Source organism: Ranitomeya variabilis, chromosome 4 (genome assembly GCF_051348905.1).
Source record: "Ranitomeya variabilis isolate aRanVar5 chromosome 4, aRanVar5.hap1, whole genome shotgun sequence".
NCBI classification, from domain to species: Eukaryota; Metazoa; Chordata; class Amphibia; order Anura; family Dendrobatidae; genus Ranitomeya; species Ranitomeya variabilis.
In genome coordinates, this window is record NC_135235.1 from 413570644 (window position 1) to 413585417 (window position 14774).

Genomic DNA, 14774 nt, shown 5'->3' on the forward strand with positions numbered 1-14774 from the left:
CCACTGTTTGGGCGCATGGGAGGGCTCGGAAAGGAAGGAGCGCCATTTGGAATGCAGACTTAGATGGAATGGTCTGCAGGCGTCACATTGCGTTTGCAGAGCCCCTAATGTACCTAAACAGTAGAAACCCCCCACAAGTGACACCATGTTGGAAAGTAGACCCCCTAAGGAACTTATCTAGATGTGTGGTGAGCGCTTTGACCCACCAAGGGCTTCACAGAAGTTTATAATGCAGAGCCGTAAAAATAAAACAAAAATTTTTTCCCACAAAAATTATTTTTCAGCCCCCAGTTTTGTATTTTCCCGAGGGTAACAGGAGAAATTGGACCCCAAAAGTTGTTGTCCAATTTGTCCTGAGTGCGCTGATACCCCATATATGGGGGGAAACCACCGTTTGGACGCATGGAAGGGCTCGGAAGTGAAGGAGCGCCATTTGGAATGCAGACTTAGATGGAATGGTCTGCAGGCGTCACATTGCGTTTGCAGAGCCCCTAATGTACCTAAACAGTAGAAACCCCCCACAAGTGACACCATGTTGGAAAGTAGACCCCCTAAGGAACTTATCTAGATGTGTGGTGAGCGCTTTGACCCACCAAGGGCTTCACAGAAGTTTATAATGCAGAGCCGTAAAAATAAAACAAAATTTTTTTCCCACAAAAATTATTTTTCAGCCCCCAGTTTTGTATTTTCCTAGGGGTAACAGGAGAAATTGGACCCCAAAGGTTGTTGTTCTATTTGTCCTGAGTACGCTGATACCCCATATGTTGGGGTAAACCCCTGTTTGGGCACACGGGAGAGCTCGGAAGGGAAGGAGCACTGTTTTACTTTTTCAACGCAGAATTGGCTGGAATTGAGATCGGACGCCATGTCGCGTTTGGAGAGCCCCTGATGTGCCGAAACAGTGGAAACCCCCCAATTATAACTGAAACCCTAATCCAAACACACCCCTAACCCTAATCCCAACAGTAACCCTAACCACACCTCTAACCCTGACACACCCCTAACCCTAATCCCAACCCTATTCCCAACCATAAATGTAATCTAAACCCTAACCGTAACTTTAGCCCCAACCCTAACCCTAACTTTAGCCCCAACCCTAACTGTAGCCTTAACCCTAGCCCCAACCCTAGCCCTAATGGGAAAATGGAAATAAATACATTTTTTTTATTTTTCCCTAACTAAGGGGGTGATGAAGGGGGGTTTGATTTACTTTTATAGCGAGTTTTTTAGCGGATTTTTATGATTGGCAGCCGTCACACACTGAAAGACGCTTTTTATTGCAAAAAATATTTTTTGCGTTACCACATTTTGAGAGCTATAAATTTTCCATATTTTGGTCCACAGAGTCATGTGAGGTCTTGTTTTTTGCGGGACGAGTTGACGTTTTTATTGGTAACATTTTTGGGCATGTCACATTTTTTGATCGCTTTTTATTCCGATTTTTGTGAGGCAGAATGACCAAAAACCAGCTATTCATGAATTTCTTTTGGGGGAGGCGTTTATACCGTTCCGCGTTTGGTAAAATTGATAAAGCAGTTTTATTCTTCGGGTCAGTACGATTACAGCGATATCTCATTTATATTATTTTTTTTATGTTTTGGCGCTTTTATACGATAAAAACTATTTTATGGAAAAAATAATTATTTTTGCATCGCTTTATTCTCAGGACTATAACTTTTTTATTTTTCTGCTGATGATGCTGTATGGTGGCTCGTTATTTGCGGGACAAGATGACGCTTTCAGCGGTACCATGGTTATTTATATCTGTCTTTTTGATCGCGTGTTATTCCACTTTTTGTTCGGCGGTATGATAATAAAGCGTTGTTTTTTGCCTCGTTTTTTTTTTTTTTTTCTTACGGTGTTTACTGAAGGGGTTAACTAGTGGGCCAGTTTTATAGGTTGGGTCGTTACGGACGCGGCGATACTAAATAAGTGTACTTTTATTGTTTTTTTTTTTTATTTAGGTAAAGAAATGTATTTATGGGAATAATATATTTTATTTTTTTTCATTATTTTGGAATATTTTTTTTTATTTTTTTTTACACATTTGGAAAAAATTTTTTTTACTTTTTTACTTTGCCCCAGGGGGGGACAATACAGATCGGTGATCTGCCAGTTTGCATAGCACTCTGACAGATCACCGATCTGAGAGAAGTGCAGGCTGCTTCACAGTGCCTGCTCTGAGCAGGCTTCTGTGAAGCCACCTCCCTCCCTGCAGGACCCGGATCCGCGGCCATCTTGGATCCGGGTCTGGAGCAGGCAGGGAGGGAGGTAAGACCCTCGCAGCAACGCGATCACATCGCGTTGCTGCGGGGGGCTCAGGGAAGCCCGCAGGGAGCCCTCTCCCTGCGCGATGCTTCCCTGCATCGCCGGCACATCGCGATCATGTTTGATCGCGGTGTGCCGGGGGTTAATGTGCCGGGGGCGGTCCGTGACCGCTCCTGGCACATAGTGCCGGATGTCAGCTGCGATAGTCAGCTGACACCCGGCCGCGATCGGCCGCGCTCCCCCCGTGAGCGCGGCCGATTGGCTATGACGTACTATCCCGTCAAGGGTCAGATAGGCCCAGGTCACCTCGACGGGATAGTACGTCAAAGGTCACAGAGGGGTTAATAACCGGGCCAATTTTTACAATTCTGACCACTGTCCCTTTATGAGGTTATAACTCTGGAACGCTTCAACGGATCCTAATGATTCTGACACTGTTTTCTCATGACATATTGTACTTCATGATAGTGGTAACATTTCTTTGATATTACCTGCGTTTATTTGTGAAAAAGAAACGGAAATTCTGTGACAATTTTGAAAATTTCGCAATTTTCCAAACTTTGCATTTTTATGCCCTTAAATTACAGAGATATATCATACAATGTACTTAATAAGTAACATTTCCCACATGTCTACTTTACATCAGCACAATTTTGGAACCAACATTTTTTTTGTTAGGGCGTTATAAGGGTTAAAAGTTGACCAGCAATTTCTCATTTTTACAACACCATTTTCATTTAGGGACCACATCACATTTGAAGTCACTTTGAGGGGTCTATATGATAGAAAATAACCACATGTGACAATATTCTAAAAACTGCACCCCTCAAGGTGCTCAAAACCACATTCAGGAAGTTTACTAACCCTTCAGTTATTTCACAGGAATTTTTGAAATGTTTAACAAAAAATGAACAATTAACTTTTTTTCACAAAAAATTTACTTCAGCTCCAATTTCTTTTATTTTACCAAGGGTAACAGGAGAAATTGGACCCCAAAAGTTGATGTACAATTTGTCCTGAGTACGCTGATACCCCATATGTGGGGGTAAACCACTGTTTGGGCGCATGGCAGAGCTCGGAAGGGAAGGAGCGTCTTTTGCCTTTTCAATGCAAAATTGACTAGAATTGAGAAAGGACGCCATGTCGCGTTTGGAGAGCCCCTGATGTGCCTAAACATTGCAACCTCCCACAAGTGAAACGTTTTTGGAAAGTAGACCCCCTAAGGAACTTATCTAGATGTGTGGTGAGCACTTTGACCAAGGGTACCGTCACACAGTGAAATTTTCATCGCTACGACGGTACGATCCGTGACGTTGTAGCAATATCGTTACGATATCGCTGTGTCTGACACGCTACTGCGATCAGACATCACGCTGAGAATCGTACGTCGTAGCAGATCGTTTGGAACTTTCTTTCGTCGCTTGATCACCCGCTGACATCGCTGGATCGTTGTGTGTGACACCGATCCAGCGATGTGTTCGCTTGTAACCAGGGTAAACATCGGGTTACTAAGCGCAGGGCCGTGCTTAGTAACCCGATGTTTACCCTGGTTACCAGCATAAACGTAAAAAAAACAAACAGTACATACTTACATTCCGGTGTCTGTCCTCCGGCGTCTCAGCTTCTCTGCACTGTGAGCGCCTGCCGGCCGGAAAGCGGCCACAGCGGTGACGTCACCGCTCTGCTTTCCGGCTATGGTGCTTACACAGTGCAGAGAAGCACAGCGCCGGGGGACAGACACCAGAATGTAAGTATGTACTGTTTGTTTTTTTTACGTTTACGCTGGTAACCAGGGTAAACATCGGGTTACTAAGCGCGGCCCTGCGCTTAGTAACCCGATGTTTACCCTGGTTACCCGGGGACTTCGGCATCGCTCCAGCGCCGTGATTGCAAAGTGTGACCGCAGTCTACGACGCTGGAGCGATAATCATACGACGCTGCGACGTTACGGATCGTGCCGTCGTAGCAATGAAAATGGCACTGTGTGACGGTACCCCAAGTGCTTCACAGAAGTTTATAATGTAGAGCAGTAAAAATAAAAAATCATATTATTTCACAAAAATTATCTTTTTGCCCCCAATTTTTTATTTTTCCAAGGGTAACAGAAGAAATTGGACCCCAAAAGTTGTTGTGAAATTTGTCCTGATACCCCATATGTGGGGTAAACCACTGTTTGAGCGCATGGCAGAGCTTGGAAGGGAAGTAGCCCGTTTGACTTTTCAGTGCAAAATTGGCTGGAATTGAGATCGGACGCCATGTCGCGTTTGGAGAGCCCCTGATGTGCCTAATAAGTGGAAACCCCACAATTCTAACTTACACCTTAACCCAAACACAGCTCTAACCCTAATCCCAACCCTAACCATAACCCTAACCACACCCCTAACCTGAACATGCCCCTAACCCTAATCCCAACCATACCCCTAACCCCAACACACCCCTAGCCCTAATCCAAACCCTAACCACACCCCTAACCCTAATCCGAACCCTAACCCTGACACACCTCTAACCCTAATCCCAACAGTAAATGTAATCCAAACCCTAACTTTAGCCCCAACCCTAACCCTAACTTTAGCCCCAACCCTAACTTTAGCCCCAACCCTAACCCTAAAATTAGCCCCAACCCTAACCCTAATGGGAAAATGGAAATAAATACATTTTTTTCATTTTAATAATTTTCCCTAACTAAGAGGGTGATGAAGGGGGGGGTTTATTTACTATTTATAGCGGGTTTTGTAGCGGATTTTTATGATTGGCAGCTGTCACACACTAAAAGACGCTTTTTATTGCAAAAAATTGTTTTGCGTCTCCACATTTTGAGAGCTATAAATTTTCCCTACTTTAGTCCACAGAGTCATGTGAGGTCTTGTTTTTTGCGGGACGATTTGACGTTTTTATTGGTACCATTTTCGGGCACACGACTTTTTTGATCGCTTTTTATTCCGATTTTTGTGAGGCAGAATGACGAAAAACCAGCAATTCATGAATTTCTTTTTTTTTGGGGGGGGGGGGGGGGGCTTTTATACCTTTCCACGTTTGGTAAAATTGATAAAGAAGTTTTATTTTTCGGGTCACTACGATTAGAGCAATACCTCATTTATATTATTTTTTTATGTTTTGGCTCTTTTATATGATAAAAACTATTTTATATTAAAAAAAATTATTTTTGCATCGCTTTATCCTGAGGACTATAACTTTTTTATTTTTTCGCTGATGACGCTGTATGGCAGCTCGTTTTTTGCGGGACAAAATGACATTTTCAGCGGTACCATGATTTTTTTATATCAATCTTTTTTATCGTGGGTTATTTCACATTTTGTTCAGCGGTAGGATAATAAAGCGTTGTTTTTTGACTTTTTTTTATGGTGTTCACTGAAGGGGTTAACTAGTGGGACAGTTTGATAGGTCGGGTTGTTACGGACACGGCGATACTAAATATGTGTATTTCTATTGTTTTGTTTTTTTCTTTAGATAAAGAAATGTATTTATTGGAGCAATATATTTTTTTTTCTTTATTTAGGATTTTTTTTTTATTTACACATGTAAACATATTTTTTTTTTTATTTTCATTACTTTGTCCCAGTGTGGGACATCATGTTATAGTGCCAGATCGCTGATCTGACACTTTGCAATGCACTGTGTCAGATCAGTGATCTGACAGGCACTACAGGAGGCTTGCAAGCCACCTCCCTGCAGGACCCGGAAGGAGCCCCGCAGCCATTTTGGATCCGGGGCCTGCAGGGAGGAGGACGGGGGAGACGCTCGGAGCATCGCGATTCACCCGCCGCTATTAACTAGTTAAATGCCGCTGTCAAACGCAGACAGTGGCATTTAACTACCGCATCCGGCCGGGCGGCCGGAAATGACGTCATCGCCGACCCCCGTCACATGATCGGGGGTCGGCAATGCATCAGGAAGGTAACCATAGAGGTCCTTGAGACCTCTATGGTTACTGATGTCGGCGTGCTGTGAGCGCCCCCCTGTGGTCGGCGCTCACAGCACTCCTGCATTTCTGCTGTATAGCAGCGATCTTATGATCGCTGCTACATAGCAGAGCCGATCGGGTTGTGCCTGCTTCTAGCCTCCCATGGAGGCTATTGAAGCATGGCAAAAGTAAAAAAAAAAAAGTTTAAAAAAATGTGAAAAAAATAAAAAAAACATAAAAGTTTAACTCACCCCCCTTTCGCCCCAATCAAAATAAATCAATAAAAAAAAATCAAACCTACACATATTTGGTATCGTCGCGTTCAGAATCGCCCGATCTATCAATAAAAAAAAAGCATTAACCTGATCGCTAAACGGTGTAACGAGAAAAAAAATCGAAACGCCAGAATTACGTTTTTTTGGTCGCCGCAACATTGCATTAAAATGCAATAACGGGCGATCAAAAGAACGTATCTGCACTGAATTGGAATCATTAAAAACGCCAGCTCGGCACGCAAAAAATAAGCCCTCACCTGACCCCAGATCACGAAAAATGGAGACGCTACGAGTATCGGAAAATGGCGCAATTTTTTTTTTTTTTAGCAAAGTTTGGAATTTTTTTTCACCACTTAGGTAAAAAACAACCTAGTCATGTTAGGTGTCTATGAACTTGTAATGACCTGGAGAATCATAATAGCAGGTCAGTTTTAGCATTTAGTGAACCTAGCAAAAAAGCCAAGCAAAAAACAAGTGTGGGATTGCACTTTTTTTGCAATTTCACCGCACTTGGAATTTTTTCCCGTTTTCTACTACAAGACATGGTAAAACCAATGATGTCGTTCAAAAGTACAACTCGTCCTGCAAAAAATAAGCCCTCACATGGCCAAATTGACAGAAAAATAAAAAAGTTATGGCTCTGGGAAGGAGGGGAGCGAAAAATGAAAAAAATGAAAAAAACGGAAAAAGCTCCGGGGGTGAAGGGGTTAAACTGGTATGCATGACCCCCTCATCCATATGATGGTACCCATGCCCCCTCATGAATATACTGGTATGCATGGCTTCCTCATGCCTATCCTTGTATGCATGGCCTCCTTATCCCTATCCTGGTAATCATTGCCCCCTTATCCCTACCTTGGTATGCATGGCCTCCTCATCCCTATCCTGGTATGCATGCCTCCTTATCCCTATCCTGGTATGCATGGCCTCCTCATCCCTATCCTGGTATGCATGGTCTCCTTATCCCTATCCTGGTATGCATGGCCTCCTCATCCCTATCCTGGTATGCATGGTCTCCTCATCCCTATCCTGGTATGCATGGCCCCCTCATCCCTATCCTGGTATGCATGGCCCCCTCATCCCTATCCTGGTATGCATGGCCTCCTCATCCCTGTCATGGTATGCATGGCCTCCTCATCCCTATCCAGGTATGCATGGTCTCCTCATCCCTATCCTGGTATTCATGGCCTCCTCATCCCTGTCCTGGTATCCATGGCCCCCTCATCCCTTTCCTGGTATCCATGGCCCCCTCATCCCTATCCTGGCATGCATGGTTTCCTCATCCCTATCCTGGTATGCATGACCCCTCATCCCTATGCTAGTATGCATGGTTTCCTCATCCTCATCCTGGTATGCAAGGCCTCCTCATCCTTAAACTGGTATGCATGGCCTCCTCATCTCTATCCTGGTATCCATGGCCCCCTCATCACTAACCTGGTATGCCTGGTATACATGGCCACCTCATCCATATCCTGGTATGCATAACCTCCTCATCCCTATCCTGGTATGCATGGCCATTTCATCCCTATCCTGGTATGCATGGCCTCCTCATCATTATTCTGGTATGCATGGCCCCCTCATCCCTATAACGATATGCATGACCCCTTCATCCCTATCCTGGCAGGCATGGTCCCCTTATCCCCCACCTAGTATGCATGCATCCTTATAGTGATATCAATGCCCCCCTCATCCCTATACTGGTATGCATGGTCCCTTCATCCTTATCCTGGTATGCACGGTCCCTTCATCCTTATCCTGGTATGCATGGTCTCCTTAGCCATATCCAGGTATGCATGGCCTCCTCATCCCTATTCGGTTATACATGGCCTCCTCATCCATATCCTGGTATGCATGGCCTTCTCATCCCTATCCTGGTATGCATGGCTCCCTCATCCCTATCTTGGTATGCATGGCCCCCTCATCCCTATCCTGGTATGCATGGCCTCCTCATCCCTGTCATGGTATGCATGGCCTCCTCATCCCTGTCATGGTATGCATGGCCTCCTCATCCCTATCCAGGTATGCATGGCCTCCTCATCCCTATCCAGGTATGCATGGTCTCCTCATCCCTATCCTGGTATCCATGGCTCCCTCATCCCTTTCCTGGTATCCATGGCCCCCTCATCCCCATCCTGGTATGCATGCTTTCTCATCCCTATCCTGGTATGCACGGCCCCCTTCATTCCTATCCTGGTAGGCATGGCCTCCTCATCCCTGTCCTGGTATGCATGGCCCCTTTATCCCTATCCTGGTATGCATGGCCTCCTCATCCTTATCCTCGTATGTATGCCCCCTCATCCCCAACCTGGTCTGCATGGCCTTTTCATCCCAATTCTGGTATGCATGCCCACCTCATCCCTTTACTGGTATGCATGGCCTCCTGATCCCTATCCTGGTATGCATGGCCACCTCATCCCTATCCTGGTATCCATGGCCCTCTCATCTTTATTTTGGTATGCATGGCCTCCTTATCCCTATCCTGGTAGGCATGGCCTCCTCATCCATTTCCTGGTATGCATGACCTTCTAATCCCTACGGTAGTTACGGCCCCATCATCCCTATCCTGGTATGCATAGCCTCCTCATCCATATCCTGGTATGCATGGCCTCCTCATTCCTATCCTGGTATGCATGGCCCTCTCATCCCTATCCTGGTAGGCATGGTCCCCTTATCCTCAACCTGGTATGCATGGCATTTCCATCCCTATCCTGGTATGCATGGCACCCTCATCCCTATCCTGGTATGCATGGCACCCTCATCCCTATCCTGGTATGCATGGCACCCTCATCCCTATCCTGGTATGCATGGCCCCCTCATCCCTATCCTGGTATGCATGGCACCCTCATCCCTATTCTAGTATGCATGGCCTCCCCATCCCTATCCTGGTATGCATGGCCCTCTCATCCCTATACTGGTATGCATGGCCCCCTCATCCCTATTCTGGTATGCATGCCTCCCCATCCCTATCCTGGTATGTATGGCCTCCTCATCCCTATTCTAGTATGCATGGCCTCCCCATCCCTATCCTGGTATGCATGACCTCCTCATTCCTATCCTGGTATGCATGGCACCCTCATCCCTATTCTGGTATGCATGCCTCCCCATCCCTATCCTGGTATGCACGGCCCCCTCATCAATATCCTGGTATGCATGCCTCCCCATCCTTATCCTGGTATGCATGGCCTCCCCATCCCTATCCTGGTATGCATGACCTCCTCATCCCTATCCTGGTATGCATGGCCTCCTCATCCCTATCCAGGTATGCATGGCCTCCTCATCCCTATCCAGGTATGCATGGCCTTCTCAACCCTATCCTGGTATGTATGGTCCCCTTATCCCCAACCTGGTATGCATGGCCTCCAAATCCTTATACTGGCATGCATGGCCCCCTCATCTTTATCGTGATATCCATGCCCCCCTCATACTGGTATGCATGGTCCCTTCATCCCTATACTGGTATGCATGGCCTCCTCATCCATATTCTGGTATGCTTCGCCTCCTAATCCCTATCCTCGTAATCATGACCCCCTCATCCCTATCCTGGTATGCATGGCCTCCTCATCCCTATCCTGATATGCATGGTCTCCTCATCCATATCCTGGTATGCATGGCCTCCTCATTCCTATCATGGTATGCACGCCCCTTATCCCCAACCTGGTATGCATGGCATTTTCATCCTTATCCTGGTATGCATGGCCTCCGAATCCCTATTCTGGTATGCATGCCCACCTCATTTCTATACTGTATGCATGGCCTCCTCATCCATGTCCTGGTATGCATGGCCTCCTCATCCATATCCTGGTATCCATGACCCCCTCATCCCTATCCTGTTTGCATGGCCCCCTTATCCCTGTCCTGGTATGCATGGCCCCTCATCAGAAAAACTGGTCCGCCGCTGTTGCTCCCCCTCGGTCTTGTGGGAACCTGAATCGACTATAAGCTGAGGGGGGCTTTTTCAGCATAAAAAATGTGCTGAAATACTTGACTTATAATTACGTATATACAGTATATATAAAAAATAGACTGCTACATTAAATAGAACCAGATATGTCTCAAACTATACATAAAGGAAAGGTTATGGTACTCATCAGATAAAGTTTCAATAATCCGCCTTAAAGCGTTTCCCCAACAGCTTCATCACGAGGCTTGCTATAGGGATGATAATTCATGATGTTCACCATAGTGTGCCTAATAGCCAGGTGTCAATGTTTAAATATCCCACTTCATCCAAAACCACTCCCCAGACTAGGACACCCATTCCCATTACTAGAGGTGAATTGTCATAGCGCATATAGAATGGAGTCTGTCTACAATAATGTACATCGCCTGCGCTACTTCTCGTTCGCTAGAGGTTCCATAATGTCTGACACCTAGTGTGCATGTCTGGAAGTAACATGCTATATACTTAGACGCCAGATAAACTGATTGCTGCCACTCATACCCCGGACTGCACATGCCGGTAGTTATGCGTTTCACGCCGAAGCGCATCTATGGTCATTATCTGCCATTGCATATTCCCGGATGTTTGTGTTTCAAGTTGGAGGGCTTCCCAGTCTCCTATTTGCGACTGTGCATGTCCAGAAGCTTGTGTTCCATGCTGAAGCCCATGATAAATTTGGATTGCATTCCACCAATATAGAAAAGTCCCATCTCTGAGATCAGATACTAAAAACAAGTATTGCACATCCTCCCATCATGCAATAAGCATGTAGATCTATACTTTATCACTACATAAAATATGGGAATGATGGCCCACAGTATGTTCCAAAATGGTCAAATGTGACCCCTATTGTATAATTAGAGACACACAAGGATCACCACACTTGTTAATTATGAAATAGTATATGTGGGATATAACTGATAAGAAATAATTCTGATATACAAGCTCAGATATTTCGATGAAGTACAATAATATGAGAACCCCCATTCACATTCACTAATCAAAGTCATTTTATGTTTGCGTGTGTGTAGCCCATTCACTATCCCCATCTATCCCCCACCCCCTGAAGATGGCTGGACCATCATTGTAAATACATCATTGTAAATACACACCTGTGCTTTGTATCTCCCCCACCTCATTGTAGATTGTAAGCTCTCACGAGCAGGGTCGTCTTATTTTGCTTTAATTATTGTATTGCTAACGTGACTTATGACTGTTGTGTTTGAAACTGTTAAGCTGTAAAGCGCTGCAGAATATAAGATTATTATTATTATCATTATTATTATTATTATTATTATTATTAACTGAGTAGCAATGGGTAGAATATAAAATTCAAAAATGTAATCCAGAATGGGGCTGTATTCACAAAAAACAGGCATAAGAAATGTGCTCATTGAGACACTTAGGAGCTAGTGAATCCAGTCTAAAAATCGACTCACTTTCCTTTTTGAGGCTACATCTGTTGTGATCACCTCCTCTCAGATTGGGTTTAATCACCTCAATGATACAAAAGGAGATGTCTCTGGTTTCACCTCGATGTACACTGTTTATGTGTTTTGTTAATGGGGTGTCCCAACCATGGTGTCTATCACCCAAATGCTCCTCCACCCTCCTCCTAAACTCCCACTTGTTCATGCCTACATAATCTAGGGGGCAGGTGCATGTGACCACATATAAAAGACCTATGGCTTGAGAGTTGGAATAATCCCACTGTAAAAAGATTTTACCCTTGGAGGAACTCAAGAAAGTTTTACATGGTCTCATCCAATTACATATACAACATTCTCCACATCTAAAGAAACCACACATTCTTCTGCACCCAAGGGGACTTGACTAGGTTTTTTTTTTATAGAAACTGTGCACTAAATGGTCCCTAATTGACCCACCCTTTCTGAAAGTTATTCTGAGAGTAGATCCCACAGCACCCCTCAGATCTGGGTCGGCCACAAGTGTGTCACTCTGATTGTCATAAGATTCTGTTACTCGTGTTATCCCATCTTTTTCTTGGACTCTTGGTTAAGTATGGAGGAGTGTCTGTTTCTCCCATTTTGTCCGATTGTCTGCGTATCTCAGCTGAGAAATGCCAATGCAAGTCTATGGGTGTGAGAAAAAATTGCAGAGCACACGGACCATCAGTGTGACTTGCGAGAAATTCTCAGGCATTGGGCAGGTGACACGAAAGGCTCAGCCATTATTTGCTCATTTTGCAAGTGTGTGAGAAAATCTCACCATATGGATGACATACGGATGACACACGGATACTTTTTTGAGAAAAAAACGTATCCTGGCATTGCACACCGACGAGATACGGATCACCATACGGAGAACATTTGTGCGATTCTCAGCAGACATAATCGGACAGATTTTTTATACATTGTGTGTGACCCTGGCCTAAGAATGATTTTTAGAAGATCCTTCATGTAGACGTTATGTCTATTACACTCTATCGATCTTGCTTTCAAGAAATGTCTTAAACCTCTGATACCATTCTCATGCGGTATATTACTATACAAAGCCTCAAAAACATGTATACATGTAGGGGAGCAGGCAAAGGCAAAACCATTTTCAAGAGGTATTATTCCAACTACAGGACCTCAGGTGTTACTGTGAGAACATTATACTGTGCGTGTGGGTAAGGCAGTATTATGGGAACATTATACTGTGTGTAGGGGGATGGCAGTACTGTGGAACATTATACTGTGTGTGGGGGGATGGCGGTACTATGGGAACATTATACTGTCTGTGGGGGGGATGGCAGTACTGTGGGAACATTATACTGTGCGTGTGGGTATGGCAGTATTGTGGGAACACTATACTGTGTGTAGGGGGATAGCAGTACTATGGAACATTATACTGTGTGGGGGATGGCGATACTATGGGAACATTATACTGTCTGTGGGGGGAAGGATGGCAGTACTGTAGAACATTATACTGTGTGTGGGGGAGATGGCGATACTATGGGAACATTATACTGTCTGTGGGGGGGATGGCAGTACTGTGGAACATTATACTGTATCTGGGGGATGGCGGTACTATGGGAACATTATACTGTATGGGGGGATGGCGATACTGTGGGAACATTATACTGTGAGTAGGGGTATGACAGTACCGTAGAACATTATACTGTGTGTGGGGGAATGGCTTACTATGGGAACATTATACTGTCTGTGGGGGATAGCGAAACTGTGGGAACATTATACTGTGGGGTAGGGGATGGAGGTACTGTGGGAATATAATACAGTGTGTGGGGGGTGGTGGTACTGTGAGAACATTATACTGTGTGATGGGATGACGGTACTGGGGTAACATTATACTGTCTGGGGGATGACAGGACTGGGGGAACATTATACTGTGTGTGAGGGGATGACGTTCTGGGGGAACATTATACTGTGTGGGGGGATGGCGGTACTGTGAAAACATTATACTGTGTGTGTGAGGGGATGACGGTTCTGTGGGAACATTATATTGTGTAAGGGGGGGATGGCGGTACAATGAGAATATTATACTGTATGTGGGGGAACTGTGGGTACATTACACTGTGTGGTGGCCAAGAAAGAGGCCATGTACTATGAGAACAATCCATTTCCTCACTTCCTGTCTTCCATAGTTGGGCCGTATATATCTCTTACAGGAAACAGAACAAAAATGTTATGATTCTTATAAATTGGCAACAAAAACACTATAAGAGTCTCAGTGCTGAAGGGGTTAATGTTCCCTGTGCTCAGTAATAAGGAATCTCCACATACCTACAAAGCTGCACTCCACATGTATTGGTGTTCTGTGCGCACAGGACCTGTGATGAGGTCACAGGAGGGGAGGAGCAAGGTGTCACATGATCAGGGGCCTCAGGGTATGCAAGACTCTGCTGTGTTGGTTGTCTTGGTGTTGGATGAGGAGAAGTTTATGTATATGTATGGGGTCAAGAGGGTTTAAACAGGGTGGATGTAGCAGAGCCTTGTGTGTATGTAGCAGAGCCATGTGTACGAGGTGTACAGAGCGGAGCAGTGTGTGTACCAGGTGTACGGAGCAGAGCTGTGTGTACGAGGTGTACAGAGCGGAGCAGTGTGTGTACCAGGTGTACGGAGCAGAGCTGTGTGTACGAGGTGTACGGAGCGGAGCAGTGTGTGTACCAGGTGTACGGAGCAGAGCTGTGTGTACGAGGTGTACGCAGCGGAGCAGTGTGTGTACCAGGTGTACGGAGCAGAGCTGTGTGTACGAGGTGTACAGAGCGGAGCAGTGTGTGTACCAGGTGTACGGAGCAGAGCTGTGTGTACGAGGTGTACGGAGCGGAGCAGTGTGTGTACCAGGTGTACGGAGCAGAGCTGTGTGTACGAGGTGTACGGAGCGGAGCAGTGTGTGTACCAGGTGT

At 45.3% G+C, this 14774-nt stretch overlaps 1 protein-coding gene across 1 annotated transcript in view; it reads right to left on the reverse strand.

Moving 5' to 3' along the window:
- LOC143765025 (uncharacterized) overlaps positions 1-14279 on the reverse strand; it is a 37345-nt gene extending 23066 nt beyond the window's left edge. The window contains exon 1 of the mRNA XM_077251254.1: positions 14152-14279. The gene's annotated coding sequence lies outside the window, so the exon portion shown is untranslated. The remainder of the gene's footprint in view (positions 1-14151) is intronic.
- Between the last annotated feature and the right edge of the window lie 495 nt (positions 14280-14774).